General features: G+C 43.2%; 1 long non-coding RNA gene across 1 annotated transcript in view; it reads right to left on the bottom strand.

The window, feature by feature from the left end:
• Positions 1–558: 558 nt before the first annotated feature.
• LOC148935245 (uncharacterized) overlaps positions 559–14,410 on the bottom strand; it is a 72,183-nt gene continuing 58,331 nt past the window's right edge. The window contains exon 3 of the long non-coding RNA XR_016140402.1: positions 559–6,415. This is a non-coding gene — a long non-coding RNA (uncharacterized LOC148935245). The remainder of the gene's footprint in view (positions 6,416–14,410) is intronic.

Here is a 14,410-nt window from a genome sequence, read left to right as displayed (position 1 = left end):
TAAAGAATAGGAGCGGAGATAGATTGGAGTAGAAGAGAAATTCAGTGGTGTCGGGGACGGGTATTTGCCATTCGTAGGCGCGATATCGGCGGAGTGCGGGAATACCACGAAAACATACACGGATCCGCGGCACTCCCTCTCCTAATCTTCGGCATTTACCTAATAAGATTAAAAATAGGTGCAAAATGCTCTTCTGCGGCCATTGCTGCACTCGGCCCGATGCTCGGTGATCGCCGACGGATGGTCGATCGGGGGAAAATCGGAACAGAGCGGAGGGATACGTCTCGTTACAGTAATATATACATATAGGGCGTTCAAAAATTCAGCCGACACACTTTCAGAGATTGTCGAGGGCACTAAAGGATCATTTTTTGCAAATGGACCTAGGATCGGAAGTGTGTGACACACTTTCGATCCTAGGTCCATTTGCAAAAAATAATCCTTTAGTGCCCTGTGTGTGTGTGTGTGTGTGTGTGTGTGTGTATGTGTGTGTGTGTGGATGTGAGTGTGGATAAGTGTGGGTGTGGATATGGGTGAGTGTGAGTGAGTATGGGCATGTGTGTGTGTGTGTGTGTGTGTGTGTGTGTGTGTGTGTGTGTGTGTGTGTGTGTGTGTGTGTGTGTGTGGATGGATAGATGTGAGTGTGGATGAGTGTGGGTGTGGATATGGGTGGGTGTGAGTGAGTGTGGGCGGGTGTGTATATGCGAGTGTGTATTTAGGCGCAATGTTCCGCACGGTGATAATATTTACAACGTGAATAGGCGGAAATATAAAGCTTACTAGCTTTAGCGGAATAGTGATAGCAAGAAAGACCGCAGGAGCGAGGAGCGATAACTACATGGAGCAGCGGTAGCGATAGACACAGCGCAAGAGAAAGAACGCGAGAGACTTACAAGCTAACTATGTACACTATATATACAAGCCCCAAACGAGGGCAATCGCGCGCGCGCTCAAGCACGCTACCAACGCCGGGAACCCCTCGCTTCGGAGAAGTATCTTTCTCCGTAGTCTCGTCAAGACAGGAAGGAAATCTCGGTCGAAGCTCTCGGAAGCACCTTGAGTTGTCTCGCTCGAGACGGGAACTGGTGTCGACTCGTCTGGCGAGCCGGCTTATATATCGATCCGGCTGTCCCCAATTTTCCCCGGTGGGAGAAGTCCTCCACGGGGGGGAATTACACGGATAATGGCGCTCAAAGAGTGTCGAGCTGATGATCGGCCCTAGAACTAATAACGGCATGCGTGCCATTACACCACTCTCTTACGGCGCAGGGGATGGAGTGGTCGCGCTGAGTGGCCTGTCTACCCCGAAAATTGAACCTAATGATCCAGATGGACATCTCGTCGGTCGCTCGGTTCGACCGGGGACACTGGCGATGTTGACGGTAGCCGGGTTGGTACTGGTCGTGATCCTTCCTCCGAGCAGTCAGACAGTTCTCCAAAGAGCGCCTCGATCTCCTGTTGTTGCTTGCTATCGCTTGACATTATGCTCGCTGTTGCTCGCTTTGTCTTTTGGCGGATCGCTGACCGGCACAGCTCCTTATATAGGTTAGCTCGTGGGCCGGCGGTGTAGGTGAGTAAAGCGGATGGTGCGGTTCCGTCTCGCGTGGTTTTCTATTCGGCAGGTCGGCAGCGCCCCGAGCGGCGCTGTCTGGAACGAGGTCAGAGCTGTAGCGCGTGGAGTGCCCGAGGGCCCCGGCGGGCTCAGGGTCATCTTATTGGATTCTGGGTCCCTCTCCTTCGGATTTTCAGAAATGTTGTCCGGATCTGATGATGCAGGTTTAAGGTCTTGAATGTGCTCATGCTTGTGCCTTTTTCTCCGAATATCACGCAAGTCTACGATAACCGGAAACAGGATGCGGCGTATCGTGGAGCTAATTTGGCGTTGAAGGCTTCATTCTTTCGAGACAGGAAGTGTTCCCACTTCCATACCCTGTCTCCAATCCATGGTCTCCACTCCCTCCGCAAATTGCAATATCGCTTTTGGCGATGAAATGCCCGCGCCAGATGTAGGGTTAGTTCGAACACCTCTTCTAGCTTCTGGTTAATTTCAGGGCGGTGACGGATATCTTCCGATCGCGGCCGATGGGCACGAGCTCGCGCCCGTGATTGAGGTAGGCGGGCGTGTATTCCGTAGCCTCGTGCTGAGCAGTGTTTACGGCGAACTGGAGCGCCGTAATATGTTCGTCCCATCTCTGGTGCCGTCTTTCCATATTGGCTAATCATGGTTTTTATGGCCCGTTCCACTGAGTTGCACTATAGCGTGTATACTGGTGTGGTCTGGTGGTGGATGCCGAATGTTTCTAGAGCAACGTGGAATTGGTAGGAGGTGAATTGCATGCCGTTGTCCGATATTAATTCCTGTGGGCATCCATGTCGATATATGACACGATTGATGATTTTCCGTGCGAGATTTGATTTGATTTGCTGGTCTTTCGGAGAGGCACCATCTCCACCTATTTGCTGAAATGGTCTTGGCTAATCAGTAGCCAGGTATGTCCTCGCATTGTTCGGATCAGCGGTCCCAGGTCTACGGTGACTTGCTGCCATGGCGCCTTGATCAGAGCGGTATGGAGGCAGCCTGCAGGCGGCTGCTGCACTGGTTGTATGCCAGGCAATTGGCGCATTGTCATATATATTACGTGACCCCTTGAAACATGCCCGACCAGTAATAAAGCCGAGCGACGCAGGAAATGATTTTTGCTATCTCCAAATGTCCCGAAGCCAGGTCATCATGCATCCGTCGCATTACGTCGGGTCGGTCTTCCCGGGACACACTATTTCCATTGCTTCTCCGCTGGTGTTTCATGAAAGTTTAAGTCATGGAGGATGTGTCGGTAGAGGCGGCCTGCATGGACTTGATAGTCAGATCACTCGGTGGACTGCACCTTTATTCCGGCGACGATTCTCCGGTATGGACATGGACAGCGAGGGTTTCGGCTTATGGTACAGACCTGTGACTCGCGGGAGAGAACATCTGCTACCTGGTCCCCTTGCGATATCGGATCTCAAAGTCGTATTGTTGGAGTTCAAAGAGCCGATCTTCCCAGCCGTCCGGACGGGGCTTCGAGTTGATGAAGACACTTAAGCGATTGATGGACGGTAATCACAGTAAACCGATATCCTTCGAGATAGTCGCGCATCCGTCACGTATCCCCCATACTACGGCGAGACATTCTAGTTCGGCGCTGTTGCGCTCCGCTTGGTTGAGGGTGCGACTAGTATATGCGATAACTCGCTCTTCGTTGTTCAATTGTTGCGTCAGCATCGCTCCGAGGCCATACGAACTAGCATCTGTCTGCAGGACAGCCGGGAGAAATCTGGATAGGCTAGAACGGGCGTTGTGATGAGGGCCTCTTTTAATTGCCCGAATGCTTGGTCTTCGGGTTCTCCACTTCATGTTTTTCTTCGTGAGGGGGCGAGTGAGGGGTGTGACAAGAGTGGAGAAGTTGGCAATGAACCTTCGATATCAGGAGGCTAGTCCCAGGAATTGCCGAATCTTGCCGTGATAGATGTTGGTCAGTCGGTTATGGCCTTTATCTTTTCTGGATCGGTGCCTTGCCGATCAATGATGTGTTTCAGGTATCGCAGGCTGTCCCAACAGAATCGACATTTGTCAGGATTCAGCCGAAGCCTAACCTTACGGCGGAAGACCTCGGTCAAATGCTTCAAATGTTCCTCAAATGATCCACTAGCGATGATTATGTCGTCCAGGTATACTAAGACGTTTGATTCTAGATCCGGACCCAAGACACTATCCAATAGCCTTTGAAAAATAGCTGGAGCGGAGTGTCGAACGGCATCACTCGAAACTGGAAGAGCCCTCCTGATACGGTAAAAGTTATGGCGGGCCGACTTTCGGGTGCTAGTGATACCTGTCAGTATCCACTTTTTAGATCTAGTGTGGAGAGGTATCGGGCTCCGCGAAGTTTGTCAAGTGTCACCGTGATGTGCGGCAAGAGGTACGCATCTCGGAGGCTGCATTTAGTTTGCGAAAGTCTATGGACGCAAAAGCGTCGTCCTCCATTCTTCTTTCGTACTACTATCACTATTGGCGAACTCCATGCACTATTAGAAGGCTCGATTATTCTCTCCTGGATCATCTTATCGACTTCTTCGTTAATTATCGTCTGCATGGCTGGGTTTCATGGCCGTCACGCTGCTTGATAGGGGGGGTCTGACTTGAATCTGATTGTGTGCGTCGTGCGGTCGGTCGGCCCAGTCACCGAGCCAAATTTTGACAGTTCTACGGCGAAGAAATCTTGGAGGCAGTCGTACTCTCCCGATGTGCATGAGGTGATCCCGGCGGAGTTCGGGTCGTTGGTAGTTCGAAGATTTCTGAACACAGGCGGTGGTCGCAACGAGATATTGAGGCGACTCGACAGATCGGTGCCGAACAATGCTTGGCTGCCCATTTGCAGTATGAGAAAGCGATATTGATACGTCTTGCCACCTAGAGTGAAAGGCATTTCGAGAGTTTCGTTAATTACGACCCTGGTACCATTGGCTAGATTGACATGGCTTGTAGCTGGCTCCTGTCGGAGTTGGTCAGGATCCAGTAGTCGAGCCGTTTTGGCATTCAGAAAAGAGATCTCCGAGCCCGAGTCGATGAGAGCCCATAATTTTTTTTTCTGGACCCAAATCTGGACGTGCGATCGCGGATTATATATTAGGCGGAATCGGGTCGGTCGATGACTGCGGTTTCTCCGACCTTTGGTTCGTTTCCCTAACAGTCTCGTGTAAGGACGCCGTTCTTCCCGCACCGGGAGCAAAACTTCTTGGGGGATCGCTTATAGTCTCTCCTCGTATGCCTCCATTGTTTACATCTCCAGCAATAGTCTTTTCGATTGTAGGCGGCGGATACCACGGCGGTTTTGGCGGATCGTGACGCCGTCAGTTGACGGTCCTGTTTCCGACTCTGGATGATCTCTATGCGAGCTGCTCGAATACTCGGCTCTTCTACTATGGAGGCATCATTAGGATCAATGCAAAGTTGCAAGTCCGGGTCCATGTTTTCGTATAACTGGTCCACTCGCTCTTGCTCTATGTATCCTCCGATCCGCCACATCATAATTAGGAGATCGGTTGCGTAGCTAGCAAACGTTTCTCCCGGTCTTTGGTAACGACTCTGCATATCGCGTCTTATTCGACAGTAGTAATACCGGGGGTAAGAAGCAGATTCTGAAGCTGCAGTTAAAGTTCGCCCAGGTTTAGGAATCTATACTATAGTTCCGGTACCATAGGAGGGCCTCGCCTTTTAACATTTCTGATAGGCCTTGTAGTAGCATCTCCCCGTCGAAGCCATAGCCATGGCGTAGCTCATCCACGCGTTCCAGGAATGCGAGGGAGTCCTTCCCCTCGAAATGAAGGTCCCATTTTCGGATCTGGTTCAGGATCTTCGTACGCTCTAGTATGGTTGGCTAGAGTACCTCGATCGAGTCTTGTTTCGCTATTTCGCTTGGAGGGACGGTCGCAGGGTTAGCGGACACGAACTGACGCAATCGCTTTCGCAGTGAATCGAGATTTATGGTTGTATCGACATCAAGCTGATTCATATAATTAACAATCTTTGGGTAGGTTCTTTGAGTAGGTTATTTATGAGCTCAGAGAGTTGTGCAAGCTAGGATCTCCACGGAGCAGGTTCCTGTTCGGGCGCCATGTAACAGTGCACCTTTCCCGACGTCGTGGATTAACTCATCGGTGCCAGGATTCGGGAAAAGGGGGAGATCCGAACAACATAGCAATTAACTAAAATATAAGATTTATTGAGTGACTAATCACATATACAGAGAATAGGTGGATGCGTGCGTGCGTGTGCGTGTGCGTGTGTGTGTGTGTGTGTGTGTGTGTGTGTGTGTGTGTGTGTGTGTGTGTGTGTGTGTGTGTGTGAGAGTATGTATGTATTCAGTGTAATATTCCGCACAGTGATAATATTTACAATGATAGGCGGAAATACAAAGCTTGCGAAGCGGAGTAGTGGTATCTACAGAGATTACAAAAGCGGAGTAGCGATAGTGAGAGTTACAGAGCTCGTAGGAGCGGAATAGCGGCGCTTACAGAGGTCGCAGAAGCAGGAAGCGATAACTACACAGATCGCAGAAACGGAGTAATGGTAGTGATAGATACAGAGCTAGTAGAAGCGGAGTAGCAGTAGCGAGAAACATGGCGCAAGAGAAAGAACGTGAGAGACTTACAAGCTAATTATGTACACTATATACAAGCCCCAAGCGAAAGTAGTCGCGCACGCAGTAGTCACACGCGCGCTGAAGCACGCTACTGATTCCGGGAGTTACCGATGCCCTGGCTTCGGAGAGGTAGTACTCTTCTCCGTGGTCTCGTCAAAAAAGTTGGGAGAGATCAACGCCAATAGCGCCCTGGCTTCGGAGAGGTAGTATCCTTCTCTGAGACCTCGTCAGGACTGTCGGAAGGAGTACAATTATAGTGAATGAAATTTCTATAAGAACATCATTTACTGCTAAAAATTCCTTTACTTTATAAATATATGTTACTGGTGTGAGAAAACCTTTCGACAACTACCGTACTATTGCTGCGACACAATTCAACAGTGAAAGTAAACAAACTCGCGTGTTCTATATTTCATAAACAGGAATATTAGTATGCTGATCGAAACAAGAAATTTGTATAAGAATAGTAAGCTTTCCGTAGTTTTGTTTCATCATATATACGAGAAACATCGATCACATTTCAATTAGAATGAGTATTGAAAGGGAAATACAATATTCATACAGTAACATTGAATAACTCCTGTTGTATTAAAATGCCGAGGGGAAAAATTTTGACTTCTGAATAGAAAATAATAATAGATGTATGTCACGCTGCAGGATTCTCTGTTCGAGAAATAGCAAAGAAAGTTAGTATTATAAATCTAGTACTTGTGTATATTATTATTTAAAATTACGCCAAAAATATAGCAAAAACCACTATACAGGTGGCAATAGTTAACGAGGCGTGATCATATTTTTAAAAAAATAATAAATAATAATACAACTGCTGCTCAAGTAGAGAGAGATTTACAGTTACCGATAACTACACAACGTGTGCAATAATTACATAAGGATATTACATAAGCATATACGAGTAAAATGGCCCAAAAGAGTAATAAAATCATCTCTTACACAAGAATAAAAAAATGCAAGATTAAAATTACATGACTTAATTAGATGACAAATGGGAAAGTGTAATATGCTCCGACGAAAAAAATTTAATCTTGACAGTCCAGATGGACTGAAATATTATTGATATGACTTACGAAAGGATAAAGCCGTAAGCATGAGAAATTTTAGCGGTGGAACTTTAATAATTTGGGTCGCATTTAGCTATAAGTCTAAAATACCAGTTTGTAAAATTTTAACAAGAATGAGTGTAGACAAGTACATTGATCTTTTAGAAGATATTCTAATTTAGTTTATTGCAAAAAATCATGGAGATAACGTTATTTTCCAACAAGACAACACTACATAATACTAACAAAACTCAAGAGTGGTTTAGACAAACAAATTTGCCACTTATGAAGTGGCCCTCACGTTTCCTTAATTTATATCCATTAGCGAACTTGTGGAGAATTCTATCACGTGCAGTCTATAAAAAGCAATATAATAATATTAAAGAACTAGAAAATGCAATAAGTTATGAATGGAACAAAATCTAAAAAAAAACATTGCAGAAACTAGTAAATAGTATGAGAAACAGAATATTTCTAATTAAAGTAATTAAGAACAAAGGCGGTAGTACCAATTACTAATTTGTAAATTTGGTTCTTTGAGACAAATTTAAAAAAGACTGTTTTTATACAAACTTTGCTACACTTTGCTTTTGTTAAATTATAATACTTTGTTTACGACAAAAATAAACGAGTTTTTGTATATTAATTTTCTGCTTTCTATTATGTCTTAATTATTTCATAGCATTCCTCCCCTTATTATCAAAATTCTTTATAGTTTTATTAAAAACAATTGTACTCGTATTCTTATAGAAATTTCGTTCATTTTAGGTATAAAAGTAGCCGTATGGCAATAATAAATTCGAGAACTCTTTCAAAAGATTGTATTAGGTGTACAAAAAAGTTTTGAGCTTTAGATTTCATATAACCGAAATAACAATTTAAATTTTATATATCTTCCTGCCCTTTTGCGATTTTAAAGCGTTGACATTTGACCTTCTAAAATGCCATACGGTTTGGCGTTTGATGCACATAACTTCAAAAATCAGTAGTGTTCACGATGGCAACAAAAGAGCATATTCGATTTTCCATTCACTTCGCGTTTCATCTGAAAAAAAATGCTGCTGAAGCCCTTGCAATGATTTGTGCTGTATATGGAGAGAACGCTGTAAGTCATACTACATGTAAAAGATGGTATCAAAAATTTCGCCAAGGAGATTTCAGTCTTGAAGATGAACCGCGTGCTGGACGCCCTCAAAATATTGAAACGGACGAATTGCAAGCACTGCTGGAGATAAACTCTGCGCAAACTGAAAAGGAGCTTGCAGAACAGCTTGGCGTTACGCAGCAAACCATTTCTGTACGTTTACACGATGAGAAAGGTTCAGAAAGAAGGCAGATGGGTTCCGCATGAATTGTCCGAAGACAACAAAAATCGTCGGCGTGACACTGCACTCACTTTGCTTTCAAAGTTCCGGAAAAAAGATTTTCTGCACAAAATCATTACAGGCGATGAAAAGTGGATTCTTTATGATAAACCCTAAACGTAGAAAATCATGGGTTGACCCTGGTCAACCTTCGACATCGACGCCAAAGCCCAATATCCATCCAGCCAAGAAGGTTTTGCTCTGTATCTGGTGGGATTGGAAAGGTATGTTGTATTACGAATGTTGTGTTACAACCGGGTGAAACAATCACGGCAGACCACTACCAACAACAATTGACCAATTTGAGCGATGCATTAGAAGAAAAGAGGCCATTTACTGGCCAAGGACGTCGTAAAGTGATCTTGCTTCATGACAATGCTCGACCATATGTTGCGAAAGCTACTCAGGACCATATCTTTGCGTTAGGCTGGGAACTTCTCTCGCACGCGTATAACCTAGACATGGCGCCTTCCGATTACTACCTATTCCGGTCGCTGCAGCGTCATTTGGCTGATACACATTTCGTGAGATTTGAAGAGATACGAAAATGCATTGATGACTTTATCGCTTCGAAGCCGATGAGCTTCTATCGTCAAGGAATTCGCAAGCTACCCGAAAGATGGCAAAAGGTCGCAAACGGGGAATATTTCGCTGATTAATATGTTTTTGTTTGTTTCTAAATAAAAATTGAATTTTACAAAAAAAAGCTCAGAACTTTTTTGTACACCTAATAGAATTGCAAGGCAGCAAAAGTTGCGATCAATCCTTCGAAAGACCAGGGAAACTCATCGCACGAAATGATTGCGAAAAATTCGATCAGTGAATTCCTTAATCGTGCCCAGCTGAACTGTGCGCGATATCGATTGACCAACACTGCGCAATTGAACAACGAACCCGATCAGAACACTGATTGGGCATCGATTATCACTATATAATTGGTTACCTGAGGATGAGAATTCGGAGTTATACGAAGTAATTATCGGAGTGAGAATCTTTCGCGATCGGTCACAGTATCAAAAATCTGTTGCTACTTACACGCGAGTTGTGATAATCGAATATCAAGTAACGGCAGTTGGCCTCCCAAATATCACGAGCCGTGCCGAGTCGCCTGACGACATTTGAATTCGAGTGCATGAGAAAATATTGCAAATAGTTGTCAAACAAGCTATTAAGTATAATATTAAATCATTGTGCAATTAACATAATAAATTTATCAATTTATCAAAAAAGCGAGTGAAATTGATTGAACGAAGAACCTTCCACCGAACCTTTCCACACGATACTGCTCGGAGTTCCAAATCCTTAGGCGAATCCGACTTTCCCAAATAATAAGTTCGTATCCATCAGGGATATAACATTTTGGTGACAGCGATGAGATTGTCAAAACCATCCCCAAGATCATTAATTTAAGCGGATAACCGAGCCAACAAAAATCAACGAGTAAGCCCTTACGTACAAACTACGGAGACAAATTTTTTTAGTAATAATACCAGCAGTAGCAGAAGAGCTACAGGCGGAAGAAAATTTTCACTCTCAAACCAAATTACAAGACCTATGGAAAACAGACGGATGGAGGAGGCCCCGTCCGAAAAAAGTAAGCAACTAAAAAAAAAGTAAGTGAGTGTAAGAACAGCTGAATGCCGACCTAGAACAATCCAGCAGCAATGTACGATGACCGAGTAGCGAGCCACCGTCATCTGTATACACCGATACCAGGCAGGCGAGGACATCTTACCGATACGCACTACTACCAGCGCAGCCAGCCGACATGCCAGGACGAATAACAACGACAATGCATCCGATTATATGTTTACTAATGTAAGTCGTAAAGCAATATTTTATAAAAGCGAATGTCCACAGCGAAGGACATGGTAGCGCATACAACCTGGCCAAATTCGCGGTCAACACATCGTGACGTCAAGCCCCCAAACACTATTTCTGTAATAGATACCGCCCGCGTTAATAGATATACGCGACAGCATGCGCCATGTATTAAAATACGAAAGCGATGAAAACGTTCACGTCATAACCGAACGCGAATTTCCGTTCGACGAAAAAGATTATAGCTTGCTTGCGTTAGATCACTCCGACTTTCACATTGACACACACATACAGTAACAAACGCTTTCACGAACTCTACGCGACGGCAGCATATTCGATTCAAACGACATATATCAAGTAATAAGTGGCAAATGGCAAATCTTTCAACAAACAACCCTCTAAACCCCTCCGAAGAAACAAAATACATGTATATATGTATATTGTAATATACGTATATATGTGTATCATTGTATTGTTGGCGTGTTATTCTAAACACGTTATTTGCGATAAATATCATCACATGCCTCGATAGTCGAAGGGATAAGCTGCCTGCCCGGTAAGTAGGAGATTCAAGTTCGATTCCTGGCTGAGGTGGTATTTTTTCGCAAAATAATTATGAGTTTTCACAAGTTCGTGGTCGGGCCCCGTGACGCACACCCTCCCTTCTTATTTGGGTCCGAAGAAATTGACAATGAAATACGAAACTTATGACATATTGTCTACCGAGACATCGAAGAAAATCGACGAGTCATATTTAACGCGCTGCAAAAAAACGCGCTGCTACGCGAACTTCTGCACGAGACGCTAATTACGGGGGCTCGAGCCATGCTTGATGCAATCTCTCCTGTCGTGCTCCAGGAGGATTATTTGTATATTTGCCAATGGCGTTGGAGGGTGTCGCCGCAGTCCGATCTGCATCCATCGAGAGAATAGGACCATCATCTCTCTGGAGTACCGGTCGTAGGGATTCGAGAAAAATATACATATATATATTTATATTGTAGTATATGTATATGTGTGTATGTCATTGTATTGTTGACTTGTTGTAAACACGTTATTACGATAAATATCATCACATGCCTCGGTAGTCGAAAGGATAAGATGAAAGGATATGCAAAATGGAAATGCACGCTCACTCGACGAACGAAACAGAGTCTCGCAAGATTTTCATCCACATCCATTAGATCTCATCTATGATCGCTCGTTTCAAAATGTAAGAAACTAACCCGGAAACTCGCTATCGTTTTTAACGCTGAAGAACGCACGTAACATCTCGGAGATTGACGGCACTTCACGTAGTAAGGTATACGAGTTTCTCAATGCAAATACATACGCGGTAAAAAGTATACATCCCGCAGACGAAACACGTTAGCCGAAGCCATTGTTTACACCAAATTTAAGGGTAAGGTTATGATGAACTTCCGCACACGAGACATAATAAATTTAGAGTAATTAAAGCGAGAATTAGAAAAAAAAATAGCAAGCAAAAAAAGCAAACGGAGTACCGCACATTTACAATTCGAGTTTAATTCACTAAAACAAAAACCTATCGAAAGCGCACAAGATTTTGGACGAAGAATCAATAACATTGTCATGGAACTATACGAGTCTATGGAAGAAGACAAAAGTCATACAGTCGAATAGGAACGTATAATTTTAGAGAATATAAAGGAACAGGCAATTATACAATTATCAGAACGGATTACACGAAGACATTAAATTACTAATACGGTCTCAGCAGTACAAAATACTACAAGAAGCAATCACAGCAATCTTCGGCTAATGCCGAAGAGGAAAGGTCCAGCACGCGAGTGCCTACCTATAAAATCGAAATACGTAACTCTAATAAGTAGAAAAACAGGTCACTATGGGTGCGATTGCAGGACTAGCCACTTCGTAGATAAATTCACTTGGCCTAAGCCAGGAAGGCAACCTCACGTAAACGCGATAAGAAAACAATGCAATTACTGCAAGAAAATAGGACACGAACGCTAAACGGAAAACCGAAAAAGATGGTTTTTACAAAAAATTTACAAGAAAAAATTTTTACTAGTGCGCGAAAAGAAAATTCCGTAAAAAATTTTAAAAATAAAAGAGGCGAAATTGGCGAAAGCAAGCCGATCGCTCCGCGCCAGAGTATCGCGTTGCACACTCGTAGATACCAGATACGATTATGTTACCCATTGCAAAAGCCAACGGCGGAAAAATAAACTTTTCATATGATACGGGCGCGATTATTACAATAATAAGACTAAAGAAATTAACAAATCAAACTTTAATTTATAAAGAAAAAATCAAATAGCTAGCGTATTCGGACATGAAATAATTACTATCGGACGAGCGTACATAATTGTTCGACTCCAACGAGGGAAAATACGACACTCGGTATACATAATACGCGATGATACTTTGATGGAATAGGACGCGATCCTTGGAACTGATTTCATCCTCTGATATGCGAGCACATGTAATTATAAAACCAATTTGTTGCGCATCAAAAACACAAACTTCAAACTTTACCCTTATCAGCAAGTAACATTGAGAACCACACAGTAAAACAATTGTGTCTCTTGAATCAATATGAAATCGGGATAACTAAACCGGAAAAAAACTTGAGATTTCTATAGGATGTTATCTTGTGAAACCGCAAAATTATTCCTGCTAGCTGTTTCCAGTTAGCATATTGAATATAACCGAAGAGAAAAAGAACATACAAGTACTACAAGTTACTTTAGAAAAAATAAATAAAACACACAAAATAAAATACACAAGGTCGCGACGAACGAAACTGTAAATGTTATGCTAGCAAAGAATAAGAATTTAAGAATGCCTCCTTGCGAAGAACGGATACAAAAACTATTGCGAACACAACATTTAAATCAAGAAGAGCAGAGATCTTTGTTAGATATATGCAGAGAGTTTAACGACGTCTTTCATTTAGACGGAGACGGCTTGACCTACACAACAAAAATACAACACGAGATACCAATTCGTGCGAATTCAGCTAGTGTAAACGTATGACCATATCGACTACCTGAAATATAATAATGAAATGTTAATAATCGACATCTAGATGAACTTCTCAACTTTCCTGTCATTGGAAAAAATGATAAGGCGGATTCGATGAGACCATTGATTTGGCACATTCAAATACACATGTCAGCATTGAAATCTTTACAACAACCGGTAGATTACTGGGATACGATCATTCTTCATTTGACAAAAAAGAAATCAGATTATACGAAACAACGAGATTGGCAAAATAGCGTCAAAGATTGTACACCAAAAAATATGCCGGAAATAGCAGACTTTGTTAACTGAGCGTTGCCATACTCTAAAAATTACTCAAAATAAAATGATGAAGACTAAGCAATCAGCGGTGTCAGAAAAAAAAGTAACAAAAGGATTGTATTAGCATCGACGTCTCTTCAGTGCAGGAAATGTCAAGGCGAGCATCAAACTTTTCAATGTGAAGAGTTAATCAAGTTGTATAGACAATCGCAAAAAATATATTATCGACAAGAGACTCTGCATCAACCGTCTTAATGCAGGACATCAAGCTAAGAAATGTAAAGCTTCGGCATGTAAGAAATAAAATGCTCAGGCAGACACAACACTATTTTACATCGAGATAAGTCAAAGAAGGCAGAATACGACGAGAATGCAGCAACTGTAGTCGTTAACCTGTATTAATTCATCGAACAAGGTAAGCGCATTCTATACAAGCAAACCTAACTCGGAGATCGTTCTTTTCACAGCGCAAATTTACGCTCGAGACGTCAGCGGACAGAGAGTGACATGTTGCGCTTTATTAGATCCTGGATCGCAATCCAATCTAATGACAGATTAGAATTATTGCAAAAATTACTTTGAGAATACCTTGGAAAGGAAAGCATGCCAATTAGCGGCATCAATCGAGTTCAGACGCAAATAAAATGACACAAATTAAAATTGAGGTGATTCACAGTGATTTTACAATAACAAT

This window comes from Pogonomyrmex barbatus, unplaced genomic scaffold (assembly GCF_055798465.1).
Source record: "Pogonomyrmex barbatus isolate J1 unplaced genomic scaffold, ASM5579846v1 scaffold5, whole genome shotgun sequence".
Lineage (NCBI taxonomy): Eukaryota > Metazoa > Arthropoda > Insecta > Hymenoptera > Formicidae > Pogonomyrmex > Pogonomyrmex barbatus.
The sequence above is the reverse complement of the archived record's forward strand: the minus strand, read 5'-3'. Positions and strand labels throughout refer to the sequence as shown.